We start from the raw sequence: 19,490 nt of genomic DNA, 5'->3' as shown, positions 1-19,490 counted from the left end.
GTCCAGGGTTATACCCAAGATATACCAACCCTCGAAGACGACCCTAAACGCTCCTAGATACATCCCGTATGTGAGAAACGGACCCAAACAACCTTAATATTAATGAAAAACAAATAAAAATAAATAATCAAGCCGCTAGCGGGCCGCGACGGACAAGGAGGTCTCCTTCGCGGGGCGCGAGGCCCCATTACTTGCTGCACACCTGAGCCGCCACGTGTCGGACACGCGTCAAACTCGTTGCCGCCTTTTAGGCTCTGGCGGCCCGCGACAGATGAAGGAGAAGCCGTCGCGGGGCGCGACGGACTGGTCGATCAGCTATAAATAGGGCCGAGAACAACATTTCAATTTGTTCAGAATCATTCTTTCTCTCTCGAATCTCTAATAAGCTAAAATTATCGGGAATAATGCCCCCTAATACGCTGCCCGATTGATCTAGTGCTCTGTAACGGCTGTCGAGGCTTTGCCCGATGTAGTCGTTGGAGTTCTGTCTCGGGGAGAGTATATCTAATGTAAATATGGGTTATTATACTAAAGCATGTGCATTGTTTATTTAACTAGATTATAACCAAGAAGCCACAAAGGAAATACCTAAAGTAGCAATGTGAGTAATCTCCTTTTTACAAATTGTTTTTACAAAACCTTAAATATCTTACAATGCAATTTAGCAGTGATTGAGTCTTTGTAATTCTACAATTACTGCCGGTATGTTGGGGTTTTGTATACAAAATGTGGAACACGTTACCATTGGACAAAGAGTTAGCCAATGTGTAATATGACCCACCAGTCAGGATTGACAGTACTGAATGAGTAATTGGGTAGATATAAACATTGTAATTGCTCTCAATACTGTGAAATGATAAAACTTGTTTTGATTAAACTGGGATGCACTCACCAGTATTTCTTGCTGATAAAATGTTTTAAACACGTGTTTCAAGTAACAAAGTGTGAAGCCTATAAAAGCTAGCTGGAGAACACTGAAGGCTTAGAAAAGTGGCTATAAAAGTTACCAAATTAAAAAGGAGAATTGTTTTTAATAATTAGGGTTATCCCTAAAAACACGTTTATAATGGAAATTTGGGGTTTTCCCATGTATGTATTATTATTAAAAATGTGGTGTTTTACTCTGATAAAATATTTCCTAACTACGGTCCTGATGAAAATTTCCGCTGCCAAATTAATAAACACCGATACCATCTGATTGGCTCGTGGCTCCCGCTTCTAGGGTAGGGGTCGGGGGCTGTGACACGTGTCCAGCGTGCTGTCGTTTTCTATAAATGCAGCAAGATTCCTGCACATTTGGACCATTCCAAAGACAGAGTTTTGGTGGGATCTTCACACATACCATACTATGTATATTCTAAAGAAGGTTCTCAACAACCATCTTGTCTTTTCTACTTTTGTCCATTGCCTTCTTCTTCATTTTTCCCTCAACACCTCCATTAGAGCTTGAAATCACCATGGTTTCAAGCTTTATTGTGATATTTGTTAGATTTTTATTCAAGGAATCTTGTTAAAAATAAGTTTTACAACACTGTTTTAAGTTATTCTGCTTAAAAATGCTTCAAAAGTTAGAAAAATATTTTAAAACTACAAGATTCCTTGTTCCAAAAATCTGCAGAGAAGTGAACACGGGGACATGCTCAGTGAGCACGGGGCCATGTCCGAGGTACTGTTTCCCTAAAATGAACTCTTTTCGGTTTATTTTCGTAGAATGTCAAGCCAAAACAGTGGAACCTCTTCAACACATTCCAGAAACAGTCGAAGGGAACGAAGGCCTTCAATCGAAGCAACTCTTGTGTGCTATGTGATGGCACTACGAGAAGCTCTCGACGAAATGACATCCGTAGAAGTGGCCTAGATCGACCGTATAAATTATCTAGCGGTGGGGCTGGAAAATAGTTTCCAAGAAATCAACCTCTTGCACCAGACGTTGAACATTCTTGTGACACCTCCCATGGAACCAATCCTTCCCCAAGAGGATTGGAACTTAGCACTTGGAGTCAATAAACCCACCGGGTGGGATGACATCCCTGCGGAACCTCCTCTTGGTAATTTGCAAGAAGTTTTGGTGGAAGTTACACCTCCTCAAAATGATGATGCCAATGAGCCCGCCTTTCTTCTCCCTCGGGAGATAGAAAAATGGCTCAACGACGTGTGAAGTACCATACCCGGATGAAGAAACACTAGTTAATTGACAAAAATCAGATTAACTAGGGGGTCAGATTCTGCATAAAAAGGATGGTTCTCTCTCGCTCGATTCGAATGGACAGATCCTCTTCTCCGGCGATTACTGCAAAACAGAGCACCATTAGCCTCGTCAAGGGGAGGACGGAGGTTCTCTCCTTGACCCGACTCCAGCGTGAGAATAAGTATGTGTTATGGAGAAGAAGAAGTATTGACGAAGTGTGTGTAACTTGAATTTCATACCTGAATTATCCTCATATTTATAGCCGGAAGTTTAGGCGGGAAAACCTGTTGGTGAAAAGTTAACGGAAGATGTTAACCCCGTAAGCGGTTATTTTTCTTCTGTTATCTCCTTCGATCGGATCGTGGGAGCACACGGATCGCAATCTTAATCAAAGGCTGGGGAGATGCCACGTGGAAAATGGGCAAATGGAGGTTTTCCCTCAATTCCATGCCATCATCATGACCCCAGGATGGCCTGGGGTGATGACACGTGTCCAGACGGTTATAACCGTCTGGTGATGCATGGTTGAGTCCTTCTAGAAGATCAAGGCCATAATCTAGTGTGACTCTTTACTGTGTGGTGTCAGTAAATAATATCCAAGTCTGAGTTTTATTAAGTGGAAATGTTTAACTTACGATTCTCATCCTTTGTTTGTTATGAAGGCGCAAGGATTTATGTTTTTCCTTGTATCGCGCATGTCACACCCCCAAATTCCACCTGCGGAGTATCATCCGCTTGAGGGCGTGACTGACCAGGATCCAGCCACCAATTATACTGAATAATTGAATTAGTAACCAAAGTAATACTTACTAACCATACGGTTAGCAAATATCATGTTCAGAGCTTAAAGCTTTAAGTTCAAATAGTAGTAAGTAGCGGAAGCATAAGTAAAACAGTTTTAAACAAGGTTCATAGTTCATGTTTATTTAACACCCAACACCGGGGTAGACGAACACTACACATCCCCAAGCAGCAAGCTCCTCAGTCACTGGTTACCTGCAAAGCATGCAGTAAGGTGTCAACAATAATATTGAGCGAGTTCACTAGTTGTCCAGTTTTAATTTCCAAAAAAAACTTGTTTCACCAGTTAATTTATCCGTTTATACATGCCATGGGGAGCTACCCCAAAAGTTAGCGACTAAACTGTTTTTCCAATACCGAACACTAGGTAACCATTGCGTTTCCGCAGGATGCCCCGATGTCAATGTTCTATCATCATTGACGGATGCCTGAGTACATTAGTTCACGCCCGATCCCATACGCGGGCACGGTGTGAGGCTGGTAAAACCTAAATAGCGCTATCAACTAATAACCCGTTCGCCTGGCCCCGGCGACTAATCGGTATTATGTAGTAGGGACTTGAGTGATAGAGTTTCGTTTAGTGTCGTTTGTTGCAATCCGTATAAACAGTAATTAACTAAAGGTTCCCAATAACAAGGGAAGGAAAGTAAGTTGTATCCCTCATAAGGGGATAGTGTTGTTTTTAGTTCCGTTTCCCAAACCACCGGGAACGCATGCTTTAGGTTGTGAACTCACCTTGGGTTGCTCGGTAGTTTAATTACCCGGTCAATCACGTTGGTCACCACGTCCTAGCATGGTTACCAAATATAGGTCAAGTTGGGGGTACAAGTAATCACATATAACCTACACATAGCTAACACATAACATGCATACAACCATACATTGGGTTATTGGGCCGGCCCTAATATTTACACAGTCAGCAACACATATTCCAGTCAAACAGGTAGCCCAATTAAACACATTGTGGCCCAATAACCAAAACAGGCAGCCCAGTCGAGACACGGCGGTCTCGACTCGAGAACACACGGTCTCGAGTCGCAACCAAGAGATCTCGAGTGATCACGTTTTGGTCTCGAGTGGTGCTGGTCAGGAGTACCAACCTCAGGGGTCTCGAGTCCAATCTCGAGTCGAGATCATGAAGTCTCAAGCCGAGATCTTGCCGGTCTCGAGTCCCTGAAGTCCATCTCGAGTTGTCATGAAGTGGTCTCGAGTCACAACCAAAGGTCTCGACTCGCAACCTCAGTTACGTGCACATAATCCTTCTAGAACCTGTCACATGTACTAACCAATAGAATTGTGTAATCGTGATTTGGTGTACTATCCAATAGAAATTCACAAACATGTTTTGTTGTCTAATTTTCCAAATATTCAGATCAAACATAGCATATTCATTTTTCATGATCTTCAAGTAGTTCATCATGCATATTCAAACAAATCAACTAACATTTAATCCTTGGTTCATAACACAACTTCATAACATGAGATTTATGAGCAGAATCATGTGACATATAAGACAATCATTAAACACCATATTTGCCCTATTTTATCATTATAAATCGGATGGTAATAATCATCAAACATTGATTCATACACACACATGTTTATCCTTCACAACCGAGCATTTATGAGCAAAATAGCTAAGATAGAAGGATCACTATAACACTTAACATAATCCGAATGGTTCTAATCCTCTTTTTAACCAAACCGTTCATATATAAATCACGAAGAAACATGGTTAATAAAGTAAAACATGCTACTCATATCATCAAGAAAGGACCTTATCTAATCATCATACATAAACAACAACTTTTAAATATCCAACCAAAGGAGATACTAACCGGCTAGGCTCAAGGTGTGATAATATGAAGAATAAGCTTCAAATTAGGATCCGAAGCTAGAACCGAGAGTCCTTGGTTGAATCCGAGAGAGAGAAGGAGATGAGAGGAGGTTGATGATGATTTAGGGTTTTAGGGTTTTAGTGAAGGAGAGAGTGAGTGAGATGAGGGAGAGTCTTTGACAATGGTAAAAGTTGTAAAGGTTGGTCACCCTCAAGGGTTTTATATCCATCTCGAGTGGGTTAGGGGTTTCCGAATGGGCTTCTCGGTTGCATGGCCCAACCGGCCCGATTGTTACTGTTCACTCGAGACCGGGAGTGGTCTCGAGTCGGATCCTTGGGGTCTCGGCTCACTTGTAACACACACATATATAATATACATACATACAACACATAATAACAGATAATCCATAGTTTTCATTTAATAATATACGTACACGCAATGTTAAATCAAGAAGGTTGCCCGGGAAAACCCGAAGTGTCACATTATCCCCAAGTTTTAAGAACTTTCGTCCCGAAAGTTAAGGCAGTCACTGTCAAGCTAGTATAAGTGAGAACGTTTCAACGGGGTGTCACATCATCCCCCCGTTAGTTTGGAATTTCGTCCCGAAATTCGGTTGTAGCTTCAGTGCTGGGGGTTTCGTTTGGGAACAACTGGGGATACCTGTGCTTCATCTGGTCTTCCCGCTCCCAGGTAAACTCTGGGCCACGTCGCGAGTTCCAACGGACTCGCACGAGAGGTATCTGGCTACGTTTGAGGGTTTTGATCTCTCGATCCGTGATCTCAATCGGTTCCTCAGTAAAGTGTAGCTGTTCGTCAATAGTGAGTTCCTTGAAAGGAATTACAAGCGTTTCGTCTGACAAGCACTTCTTCAGATTAGATATGTGAAATACGTTGTGTACCGCACTCAGTTCTTCAGGCAGGTTCAATCTATAAGCAACCTTACCGATTTTCTCGGTAATTTCGAATGGTCCAATATATCGCAGATTAAGCTTGCCCCGTTTACCAAAGCGTACCACACCCTTCCAGGGTGAGACTTTAAGTAGAACCCGGTCACCGACCTGGAATTCTAGTGGTTTCCTGCGCTTATCAGCGTAGTCTTTCTGACGGTCACGAGCTGCCGCCATGCGTTGTCTGATCTGGGCAATCTTTTCCGTTGTATCTACCACCATCTCTGGGCCCGTGATTTGACTATCACCGATTTCCGCCCAGCAGAGAGGTGATCGGCATTTACGACCGTACAATGCCTCAAAAGGTGCTGCCTGAATGCTAGTGTGGTAGCTGTTATTGTAGGAGAATTCCACTAGCGGTAGATGCTTCTCCCAATTCTTGCCAAAATCGATCACACATGCTCTAAGCATGTCTTCTAGGGTTTGGATGGTGCGTTCGGACTGTCCATCCGTTTGCGGGTGATAAGCGGTGCTCATGTCCAAACGTGAGCCAAAGGATTTGTGCATAGCTTGCCACAATTCCGAAGTAAAACGAGCGTCTCGGTCGGAAATAATGGAGGTTGGCACCCCGTGCCTCGAAACTACTTCCTTTAAGTAAACCTCCGCCAAGGTGGAAAACTTGTCTGTCTCTTTAATAGCCAAAAAGTGTGCGGACTTGGTCAATCGATCTACTATTACCCAAATAGTATCATTTCCGCGTTGAGACCTAGGTAGCCCTGTAACAAAATCCATGGAAATTTGCTCCCATTTCCATTTCGGGATTTCTGGTTGTTGGAGTAGGCCTGCTGGTTTCTGGTACTCTGTCTTGACTCTTGCGCAAGTCAAACATTTGTTGACATATGTTGCTATGTGAGCTTTCATACCAGGCCACCAATATGTAGTTCTTAAGTCATGGTACATCTTATCCGAGCCAGGATGTACTGAGTAACGGGACTTATGGGCTTCGTCCATCACGAGTTCACGTAAATCTCCATAGAGTGGGACCCAAATGCGCCCTGTTACATAGTAAGCGCCATCTTCTTTTTGTTCTAATCGCTGTCTCAATCCCCGCAGGGACTCAACCCTGATGTTTTCCGATTTCAATGCTTCGACTTGAGCATTTCGGATCTGAGTAGGGAGGTTAGACTGGATGGTAAGTTGCAATGCTCGCACGCGCTTTGGTATAGTGTCCTTTCGGCTGAGGGCGTCTGCCACGACATTGGCCTTGCCCGGATGGTACTTAATGGCGCATTCGTAGTCATTCAAGAGTTCGACCCATCGACGTTGTCGCATGTTTAATTCCTTTTGCTTAAAGATATGCTCGAGACTCCTGTGATCGGTGTAAATAGTGCACTTGGTACCGTACAGGTAGTGTCTCCATATCTTAAGAGCAAAAATCACTGATCCAAGTTCCAAGTCATGCGTAGTGTAGTTTCTTTCATGCGTCTTAAGTTGTCGAGAAGCGTAGGCAATAACTTTCTCGCGTTGCATCAACACGCAACCGAGCCCATGGATAGACGCATCGCAGTAAACCACAAAGTCGTCAGTGCCTTCAGGCAACGAGAGAATAGGAGCACTACAGAGGTTATCCTTTAGCCTTTGAAAGGCCGACTCCTGAGCTTCATTCCACTTGTAAGCAATGCCTTTCTGAGTGAGAGTCGTGAGGGGTTGAGCAATCTTTGAGAATCCTTTGATGAATCTGCGGTAGTATCCTGCTAATCCCAAGAACTGGCGAACTTCGGTTGGCGTCTTGGGCGTAGGCCAATTCTTTATCGAGTCGATCTTAGCGGGGTCGACATGAATCCCGTCCTTATTGACCACATGCCCAAGGAAATGGACCTCTCGAAGCCAAAAGTCACACTTCGAGAATTTGGCGTACAATTACTCATTGCGTAAGAGTTCGAGGATAAGGCGTAGGTGTCGTTCATGCTCTTCTTGACTTTTCGAGTAGATCAGGATGTCGTCGATAAACACAATCACGAATTTGTCGAGGTAAGGCTTACACACTCGGTTCATGAGATCCATAAAAACCGCAGGCGCGTTAGTCATTCCGAAAGGCATGACGAGGAACTCGTAATGACCGTAACGAGTTCTGAACGCAGTCTTGGAGATGTCTTCATTACGAACTCTCAGCTGATGATAGCCTGATCGCAGGTCAATCTTGATCCTTGCAACTGATCGAACAGGTCGTCGATGCGCGGGAGAGGGTAACGATTCTTGATGGTAACCTTGTTTAGCTCACGATAGTCGATGCACATTCGGAATGTGCCATCCTTCTTCTTAACAAAGAGTACTGGTGCTCCCCAGGGTGATGAACTAGGACGGATAAATCCTTTATCCAATAGTTCCTGTAATTGCGTAGAGAGTTCCTTCAGTTCTGCAGGGGCTAGTCTATAAGGCGCACGAGCTATAGGTGCTGCTCCGGGAGCTAGCTCGATTTGGAATTCGACCTGACGGTGGGGAGGGAGTCCAGGTAGTTCCTCAGGAAATACCTCGGGGTAGTCACGTACTACAGGAAAATCTTCAATCCTCTTTTCCTTTTCGTGGGTGTCGGTGACAAGTTCTAGGATAGCGGTGTGCCCTTTTTGTAAACACTTCTGGGCTTTTAGAAGCGAGATAATGCCTGTGACTTCTCCGCCTTTATTACCTTGAACGATGAGGGGTTTGCCAGAACGACGAGGAATACGAACCGCTTTCTCTTGACAGAGGATCTCAGCGCGATGTTTGGATAACCAATCCATACCGATGACGACGTCGAAGCTTCCAAGCTTGACAGGGAAAAGGTCGATACTAAACGTCTGACCAGACAATTCTAGCTTGCAGTCGTGGATCACGTGCGAGACCTCGATGTTTCTACCATTAGCTAACTCGAAGATATGCTTAGAACTTAATAACGCAGGTGGGTGCTTAAGCTTCTTAATAATATGTAGGGATACATAACTAGCATCGGCTCCAGAATCAAATAACACAGAAACATAATGATCATCAAGTAGGAACTTACCAGCCACGACGTTGGGGTCATTCCTTGCTTCTCCGGCTCCAATCACAAAAGCTCTTCCTCTCGCACCATTCCCTGTATTGTTGTTTTGTTCATTGTTCCCAGCTCCCTGGTTGTTGTTGCGATTCTGATTCAGTTCAGGGCAATCCTTCCGCATGTGCCCTGTTGCCCCACATTTAAAACATCCGCGGTTGTTTCCCTGCTGCTGTTGCTGTTGGGGTTGTTGCTGATTCTGCCTTGCTGGGAACTGACTTCTACAATCCTTGGCTTCATGCCCCATCTTGTTGCATCGCTGGCACTGACCTTTGTTACATGCCCCATTGTGGTGCCTGTTACACTTGTTGCACTTAGGGTAGCTTCCCCGGTAGCCACCCTGTTGCTGAGGGCCTTTGTTGTTTTCAGTTTTCCTTTGCTGGGCTGGGGCCTGAGTAGAGTTAGCATCCTTGCCCTGATTTCCATCCCACTTTCGTTTGCCATCACTAGAAGTTCCTTCCGCAACACTGATCCTTTTGGGCAACTTGTCCTCTTCCACAGCCTGGTTGGTGAGTTTGTGGGCAAGACGAACCACGGGCTGTATGGTAGTGAGGTTGGCCGAGGTCACATGGCTCCGGATTTCTGGGACCAAGCCTTTGATGTACAATTCGATCCTTCGATACATAGGTCGGGACATGTTTGGGCAAAGTGCAGCATAGTCGTTGGACAGCTTGGTGTAGGTCTCAATCTCTGACCCAACCATCTTGAGACCATAGTACTCGTCCTCGAGTTTGTGGATGTCATCCCTGTGACAATACTCTTCCTTGATCATATCCTTGAAATCTTCCCATGCAGTAGCATTAGCAGTCTCCAAACCAAGCATTTGAATTTGCGCCTTCCACCACGAAAGCGCGCTTCCCTCAAGGGTACCAGTAGCAAACTTTACCCAATTAGCTGGGGGACATTCGCAGACAGCAAAGACAGCTTCCACCTTCTCGATCCAGTGCAGTAGCCCTATGGCACCCTCAGTGCCATTGAAAGGAAGAGGTTTGCAATCCATGAAGGTCTTGAAAACACGTGGTTGCACAGGTGCATGCTGACCTCCAGGGTGAGCTGCGAAAGCTGCAGCCACCGTGTTGATCAGGTTAGTGAACTGAGCCTGAGTCATGTTGACGTTTCCTTGTCCGCGTCCACTCATTGTCTTCATAGCCAGAAAACATAGTATGAGTGTGATGTCGTGACATAGCGAGAATGAGATAGAAGAGGGGAGGCGTATCTATCTAATTAGGCAAACTAGTACGTATAGTAGAGCAGAAAGCATAAGACAAACAAGCAAGTAAACATGGGTCCGAGCTATGAGGTCAGATAAGTCGAGTCTTGCACTTGGAGTGTAGTGTCGTTACGAGTCACGGGCTATAGTCTGGTTTTTCTCAAAAAGATTTTCCCCTTTTTAAAACCAAGTTCACTATAACCAATGGCTCTGATACCAATCTGTCACACCCCCAAATTCCACCTGCGGAGTATCATCCGCTTGAGGGCGTGACTGACCAGGATCCAGCCACCAATTATACTGAATAATTGAATTAGTAACCAAAGTAATACTTACTAACCATACGGTTAGCAAATATCATGTTCAGAGCTTAAAGCTTTAAGTTCAAATAGTAGTAAGTAGCGGAAGCATAAGTAAAACAGTTTTAAACAAGGTTCATAGTTCATGTTTATTTAACACCCAACACCGGGGTAGACGAACACTACACATCCCCAAGCAGCAAGCTCCTCAGTCACTGGTTACCTGCAAAGCATGCAGTAAGGTGTCAACAATAATGTTGAGCGAGTTCACTAGTTGTCCAGTTTTAATTTCCAAAAAAAAACTTGTTTCACCAGTTAATTTATCCGTTTATACATGCCATGGGGAGCTACCCCAAAAGTTAGCGACTAAACTGTTTTTCCAATACCGAACACTAGGTAACCGTTGCGTTTCCGCAGGATGCCCCGATGTCAATGTTCTATCATCTTTGACGGATGCCTGAGTACATTAGTTCACGCCCGATCCCATACGCGGGCACGGTGTGAGGCTGGTAAAACCTAAATAGCGCTATCAACTAATAACCCGTTCGCCTGGCCCCGGCGACTAATCGGTATTATGTAGTAGGGACTTGAGTGATAGAGTTTCGTTTAGTGCCGTTTGTTGCAATCCGTATAAACAGTAATTAACTAAAGGTTTCCAATAACAAGGGAAGGAAAGTAAGTTGTATCCCTCATAAGGGGATAATGTTGTTTTTAGTTCCGTTTTCCAAACCACCGGGAACGCATGCTTTAGGTTGTGAACTCACCTTGGGTTGCTCGGTAGTTTAATTACCCGGTCAATCACGTTGGTCACCACGTCCTAGCATGGTTACCAAATATAGGTCAAGTTGGGGGTACAAGTAATCACATATAACCTACACATAGCTAACACATAACATGCATACAACCATACATTGGGTTATTGGGCCGGCCCTAATATTTACACAGTCAGCAACACATATTCCAGTCAAACAGGTAGCCCAATTAAACACATTGTGGCCCAATAACCAAAACAGGCAGCCCAGTCGAGACAAGGCGGTCTCGACTCGAGAACACACGGTCTCGAGTCGCAACCAAGAGATCTCGAGTGATCACGTTTTGGTCTCGAGTGGTGCTGGTCAGGAGTAGCAACCTCAGGGGTCTCGAGTCCAATCTCGAGTCGAGATCATGAAGTCTCAAGCCGAGATCTTGCCGGTCTCGAGTCCCTGAAGTCCGTCTCGAGTTGTCATGAAGTGGTCTCGAGTCGCAACCAAAGGTCTCGACTCGCAACCTCAGTTACGTGCACATAATCCTTCTAGAACCTGTCACATGTACTAACCAATGGAATTCTGTAATCGTGATTTGGTGTACTATCCAATAGAAATTCACAAACATGTTTTGTTGTTTAATTTTCCAAATATTCAGATCAAACATAGCATATTCAAATATTTTTCATGATCTTCAAGTAGTTCATCATGCATATTCAAACAAATCAACTAACATTTAATCCTTGGTTCATAACACAACTTCATAACATGAGATTTATGAGCAGAATCATGTGACATATAAGACAATCATTAAACACCATATTTGCCCTATTTTATCATTATAAATCGGATGGTAATAATCATCAAACATTGATTCATACACACACATGTTTATCCTTCACAACCGAGCATTTATGAGCAAAATAGCTAAGATAGAAGGATCACTATAACACTTAACATAATCCGAATGGTTCTAATCCTCTTTTTACCAAACCGTTCATATATAAATCATGAAGAAACATGGTTAATCAAGTAAAACATGCTACTCATATCATCAAGAAAGGACCTTATCTAATCATCATACATAAACAACAACTTTTAAATATCCAACCAAAGGAGATACTAACCGGCTAGGCTCAAGGTGTGATAATATGAAGAATAAGCTTCAAATTAGGATCCGAAGCTAGAACCGAGAGTCCTTGGTTGAATCCGAGAGAGAGAAGGAGATGAGAGGAGGTTGATGATGATTTAGGGTTTTAGGGTTTTAGTGAAGGAGAGAGTGAGTGAGATGAGGGAGAGTGTTTGACAATGGTAAAAGTTGTAAAGGTTGGTCACCCTCAAGGGTTTTATATCCATCTCGAGTGGGTTAGGGGTTTCCGAATGGGCTTCTCGGTTGCACGGCCCAACCGGCCCGATTGTTACTGTTCACTCGAGACCGGGAGTGGTCTCGAGTCGGATCCTTGGGGTCTCGGCTCACTTGTAACACACACATATATAATATACATACATACAACACATAATAACAGATAATCCATAGTTTTCATTTAATAATATACGTACACGCAATGTTAAATCAAGAAGGTTGCCCGGGAAAACCCGAAGTGTCACAGCGCAAGTGTTGCTTGTTATTTTTTCTCTTAAGCTTTCTGTAGGACCAGTTGCGCGGCCGCGCAAGGTCAAAAGAACGCTAAGAGATGAGGTCATGGTATGGTCCCAAGTACTTGATATGAGGTTTTTGGGACCTTACCCCTTCAAGTCCCCCCAGTCTAGTGTTGCTCTTATGCAAATAAGTGGAGCACTGGACTATGTGAGAGAAACGCTTTGGGCGCGAAAGTAGAAAATCTTCTGTGAGAAGTTTTACTTTGCTTATTATGGAGATTTTGAAAATCTTTGACTTTGGGTGAGAAGGGTACAGTGAGGACTGTCAGACAGGCTGTCACTGTCAGGTTTACGCTACTGACCGTGCTTCACACGCGCGCATGGACTCGCGTTTGTGTCATTTCCCCTCGCCCCTGTCGCTTGGGTAACCATGCTATCCCAAAAAAGGTGTTGTGCAGTTACCGAAGCTATTTATGGTGGTGGGTATATAAATATTTCAGATTTCCCATTTCTAGCAATCATTACTTTTGTTGAAAAATCCTCTTCTTCTCATCTTCTTTCTCTGTTCTTCTAGAAAGAATTGCAACTTCGTCTTCCTTATGTCAACCGGCGATCATTACGAAGACTCAGAAGAAATGTCTGTCGAACTTCCACCATTAAAGTGGCCTAGGGCAACCTTTGATGGTTTGATTCAGAATCTTAGGTTCCCAGAGAGCTGGGGTGCCATTTATCCTGAAGAAGGTCAAACTGCAGCGGATGCTCCGGCCGGGTATTTGACCTTGTTTTGGGATTTTTTTAGTGTAGGCAACTTTCGTCTGCCTGTAACAAAATTCTTCCTTGAAATTCTGGAGTATTACAAATTTCATGTCTCCCAGATGCATCCAATTGGCATGGTTAGGGTTCGGCATTTTGAATTTGTGTGCCGTACAATGCATATTGAGCCGACAGTTCCCCGTTTTCGAGTTTTTCATCAAATGCATTGTACCCAAGGGTTCTATTCGTTTGTTTAAAGGGCATCAACGAAGAAAATTCTGCTTCATCCCCCTAAATCATTTCACGATTGGAAACAAAAATTCTTTTTTATTAAAGCAGGGGTCTTCCCGATGAAGATGACTTTTAGGGGAAAAGAGGATGTCCCCGTTGAAACTATTCAAACCCCTGTTGTTAAAAATTGGTATCGGGATTTAAAAGACGTTACAAACATTGCTTTGCCGGAGAGAGCCCTTGTTGGAGCCGGTATGAGTCTGAACTGGAAGATGGAACGAGAGGAGAAACCGGTGTACATGGAGGATGGCAAGAGTAAGGATTTTGCCTTGTTTTTTGTCTTTCTTCTCTCTCTCCTCTTTTTTTTTCTCTTCTTTTTTTTGAATTTTATCTTTACCTCTCCTTTTTTGTAGTTGTCTCGCTGTACGTTGTTGCATTTGAGAGAGAAGGTGGAAAGATGTCTACTATTGCAAAAAGACCAGATGAGGAACTGTGGTATCATCGGATTGTGAAGAATTTTGTTCTTCCCCGAGATACTGATCTGTTTGTGCAACATGTTGTTGGTGCTGGTAAGCTTTTCTCTTTTTGTTTATTGCTTTCTTCTTTTGCGCGTCTGAACAAGTTTTATTCTGCACTTTAGTAGGTGAGTTGTTAAATCTGGGCATAGGCCCTGAGAAGAAAAGACGCGCGGTGACTTCTACTTCTGCGTCGAAGAAGAGTGATGCTGAGAAAGCTCAATCTTCTAAGGTCAAAAATGCTGGAGAGAAGAAAGGTATGCGCCGTTCCTTTGACTCCTGGTGTGATTATGTGGTGGTTTCTGACTCTATGGAGGGTCTTGCACCTGCAGTTATTATTAGAAGGCCAAAACCGGAACCGAAAGATACTGCTGATATCCCTCCGTCCAACCCAGATGATCCCATTGACTTGGAATCAATCCCTAAGAACTTGGTGCGGATTAAGGCAGGGAAAAGAAAACATACTGGTGTTAAGGCTGAAGGTCAGCCTGCGAAGAAGATTCAGAGGAAGAAGATTACCAGGAAAGGCAATTTGGACGCCTTTATCTCGGAGCCTGTTTCTAGTAAGTATTATTCTTGCCCTTTTTTATGCGTATTATGCATTTGTAGACTTTGTTTTTTTTTTCAGGAATCCCTACATCTCTTGTTCCCTCAGAACCACTGCCTGTGGTTAACGAGGAACTTCCACCCTCTCCTCCGCGTGCTGTTGTTGCTGATCAGTTAAAGACTACTGAAGTTCCTGAGGGTGGTGTGGAGAAGATTATTGAGGCTAACAAGCCTGTTGATGATGCTGAGGAAACCAAAAAGGTTGTTAGCCCAGCGGTTGCGGATGGTGCTGGTGACGCAAAAACCCCTGAATTTGCTGCTCATGAGTTGGATAAAGGGAAAATTGCTGAAGAAATCCCAGTTACAACATCTCCTAAAGTTTCTGGGTCCATGCCTGAAAATATTGAGAAGGTTACTACTGAAAATCAAAGCTCATTTTCTGGTACTGGCAAAGATTCTCCTATCCGCCCAGAGGAAACTTTGGGGGATTATTATTATCGAACTTATTCAGAGAAGGACGCCTCCGAGATTCATGCTCCTGCTTGGAATATGAAGAAAGGTGACACTTTCTCTGATTGGCGTGTTTGTCATGATTGGTTTCAAGGAGCCTTTCCGCCTGGCGAGATTAAGTTCCAAGAGAACCGATCATTTGAGCAGACCTATCATGCCTATCTTGAGGAAGCTGCCTCTCATGTGTCTACTACGCACCGCATAGTGCGCGAATGGCATAATATGCACAAAGATTGGGCTGCTTTCAAGATATCCCAGAAGAAGGTTGCTGAAGAGGAAAACCGAATTGCTTGTTTGAAAGCTAAGCTGGAGGCTGATCAACATAATACATCTTTTAACCAACTAAAAATAGAAGTAACAAAGGTTACAAGGATCTTACTACTAGCTCTAAGCTAGGGATGAACACTTGAAGATGGTGATGACAAAAGTGAAGGATAATAGCAAACAAAAGAGGTCCTTCAAGATCCAAGAGTTCCAAGTTTCGTGAATCACCTTCTTACACCTTGGAAAGCACTTGGAATGGTTGGATGATGATTGAAAAATGATTGTGGTGGGGGTTTGATCTTCGGCTGAGAGCAAGAAGGAAAGAGGGAGAGAGTTGAGGTGTTGAAGATGAAGTGAACTTAAGTCTACTTATAACCACAAATCTCTATTATCCAATGGTTCTAATGTTTCCCAAAGTACACACCATAATCTTCTCTAAATCCATTAAGATTATGCTAAATCTATCTAGATTGTGGGGATCAAGGGTGGGCCACCCTTGGGGCCGTAAATCATGAGGGGGGGGGGGTAAATGTAAGTTGAGATGATAAGTGGATAATTAGTTGGAGGTTAAGTGTAAAAATCTAGTGTTTTAAGTGTAGGGTGTATTATGTAGTGTATTAGGGTGTTCGGGAACCATAACTAGCCAAGAAATAATAAAACAATGCTTCTAGCAATATTTTGGTGTTCCGGGAAATGTCCGGTTGTTTGGTTAGATAACGGTTCGTTAAAGTGTCAAGCTTTATCGTTTAGTGTTCATTAAGTACCCTTTTATGACACTTTTAATTCCCGATACTTAGGAAAGCATACAGGACCATTTTTCCATATTTTTGCATGTTACTAGTTTATTAAAATGCTGAATTTTGCTGAAATATGCAGAATTCTGCACTTTTAGTGTGTTTTAGGCACTTTCCTGCACTTAAACTATCACCTAGTGAAACAGTTTTATGATTCTTACTTCCCTACACACCATACTAGTGTAGTACCTTGTCTCTGGCCCTTACGGGGTCTCAAAACACTGTCTGTCTAGGTACTGATATTGTCAGCATATTTCTGAGTTATCCGCTAACTGTGCTACTTTGCTTTGTGCATCATGTATGTCAATAAGTTTGTATGCAAAAATGATGTGACAACATGAAATGTGATGTACATGTATGTATGATGTAGTAATCAGGAAGCAGTTATTTGTTATTCAGCACAGTCATTAAGCATTAATCACAATTAATTAATTGTATGGATACCTGAATTTATGACGGTTGTCACATTCTCCCCCTGTTAAGAAAATTTCGTTATGAAATTTTAGTTCTGCTACTAGATGCAGGGGTCTTGGGGAACAAATGTGGATATTTTGCTTTCATGCGATCTTCACGCTCCCAAGTAAATTCTGGACCGTGACACGCGTTCCAACGAACCTTGACGAGTTTGACACTACTCCATCGTGTCTTGTTAACCTTCCAATCGGTAACCTCAACCGGTTCTTCAGTAAAGTGGAGTGTGTCGTCAATATGAACTTCGTCAGCAGGAATGACAACTGTTTCTTGAGTTGGACTCTTTTTCAAATTTGATACATGAAATGTATCATGAACGCCATTCAGCTCTGCGGGTAGATCCAACTTGTAGGCTACAAGACCAATCCTCTCCAGGATTTTAAATGGTCCAATGTATCTTGGGTTCAACTTCCCACGCTTCCCAAAGCGTGCTACACCCTTCCAGGGTGAAACTTTTAACAAAACCATATCTCCCACTTAAAACTCCAAAGGTTTCCTTCTTCGGTCCGCATAACTCTTTTGACGATCACGAGCCGCCTTGATGCGCTCTCGGATCTGGAAAATCTTGTCAGTCATCTCTTGAACCAATTCCGGGCCAACAAGCTGTCTATCACCCACGTCTGCCCAGCATAGCGGTGATCGACACTTGCGTCCATATAGAGCTTCGAACGGTGCGGCTTGAATGCTTGCATGATAACTGTTGTTGTATGAAAACTCTACCAAGGATAAGTGAGTGTCCCAACTACCACCCAAATCCATTACGCAAGCTCGTAACATATCTTCCAACGTTTGAATCGTTCGTTCGCTCTGGCCGTCTGTCTGCGAATGGAATGTCGTACTCAGATTCAGCTGAGAACCAAATGCTTCTTGAAGGATTGCCAAATCCTTGACATGAACCTTCCGTCTCTATCAGAAATAATTGAGAGAGGCACTCCATGTCGTGCAACAATCTCTCTCAGGTATAGCTCAGCAAGCTTGCTAGTGTTGTCTTTCTCCTTAATCGGCAAAAAGTGTGCAGATTTCGTCAGACGGTCTACGATTACCCAAATCGTATCGTGACCTCTGGGTGTTTTTGGTAACTTTGTTATAAAATCCATTGAAATCTGTTCCCATTTCCACTTGGGTATTTCAGGTTGTTGCAGCAGGCCTGAAGGCTTCTGATATTCGGCCTTCACTTTGGCACAAGTCAAACATTTGCCAACATACGTTGCAACATCGCCTTTCATTCTCGGCCACCAATAAAAATCCTTTAAATCTTGGTACATTTTATCCGCTCCTGGATGGATCGAGTACCGTGATTTGTGGGCTTCATCAAAAATTACTTCTCTAAGACCACCAAACAAGGGAACCCAAATCCGTTTCATGAAGCACAACGTTCCTTCCTCATTTGGTACCAACTGTTTCTCCATCCCTCGGAGGTATTCATTCTCGAGATTCTTTTCCTTAAGGGCTTCTCTCTACGCAGCACGAATGCGTAACAAGAGGTCCGTTTGAATAATCATTTCCAAAGCCCTAACCCTTATGGGCTTGATCCTTTCTTTCCGACTCAGGGCATCGGCGACCACATTTGCCTTCCCTGGGTGATATTTGATCTCACAATCATAATCATTTAACAGCTCCACCCATCGGCGTTGTCTCATGTTAAGCTCTTTCTGATCAAATATATGCTGCAGACTCTTATGATCAGTATAGATTGTGCATCGCGTACCATATAAGTAATGTCGCCAGATCTTTAACGCAAACACCACCGCGCCTAATTCCAAATCATGCGTGGTGTAATTTTTCTCATGGACCTTCAATTGACGCGAAGCGTAAGCTATAACCTTCTATCGCTGCATCAACTTGCAGCCTAAACCTTGACGCGAGGCGTCGCAATATGCCACGAAGTCGTTCGTGCCTTCGGGTAGTGACAAAATCGGTGCATCACAAAGCTTGTTCTTTAACAACTGGAAAGCTTCTTCTTGTTTGTCTCCCCATTCATACTCCTTGTCTTTCTGAGTGAGGGAGGTCAATGGTTGAGCGATTTTTGAAAAATCCTCAATGAATCTGCGGTAATAACCAGCCAAACCTAGGAACTGTCGAATCTCGGTTGGCGTCTTTGTAGTCTCCTAAGTTCTTGATCGCCTCGATCTTTGTGGGATCTGTCACACCCTGACTTTTGCAGAAGCGTGATTATGGTGTGACTTTCTTAATATCATTGCATTCAATCATAACATTAACTATATGATAAAACCATAGGTTTGTCATCCATTAAATAAGTTAAAAACATAACAACATTGTTTTAAAACGTAGACACTAAATTCAAGTTTTACAAATCGTACAAATTGTTTTTGATTTCATTAAGGACTTGTCAAAAGATATTGAATAATACCAAGGTTTGGAAAACATGTCTCGTCCAGGAATAAGACACACCGTCCAAACTCAAAGACCATGGATGACATCTTTATTCTTAACGCAGCATAAAAACTTCCAACGCCCGCCAGATCCATTAAAATTTCCTTAAATACATGAAGTTTGAAAAACATCAACAAAAGTTGAGCGAGTTCAAGTGTTTGTTTGTGTGTATGTATAATCCTTTGAAAATGTTGTAAGTATGTATGTAAGTCCCTGGTATGTAGCAATAAGGAAAAAGAGATCACCAATGGTTTGCAAGGCCATTGATATGTGAAGTGATGCAGGAAGACTCAAACCTAGCAGATTTGTTACCGGGCTTCAGCTGGAAGACATAGTCACCACATGGTCCATTCTGCGGACTCAGGGGTGGGGCTCGC

This window comes from Helianthus annuus, chromosome 1 (genome assembly GCF_002127325.2).
Source record: "Helianthus annuus cultivar XRQ/B chromosome 1, HanXRQr2.0-SUNRISE, whole genome shotgun sequence".
In the NCBI taxonomy this organism is placed as follows: domain Eukaryota; kingdom Viridiplantae; phylum Streptophyta; class Magnoliopsida; order Asterales; family Asteraceae; genus Helianthus; species Helianthus annuus.
The sequence above is the reverse complement of the archived record's forward strand: the minus strand, read 5'-3'. Positions refer to the sequence as shown.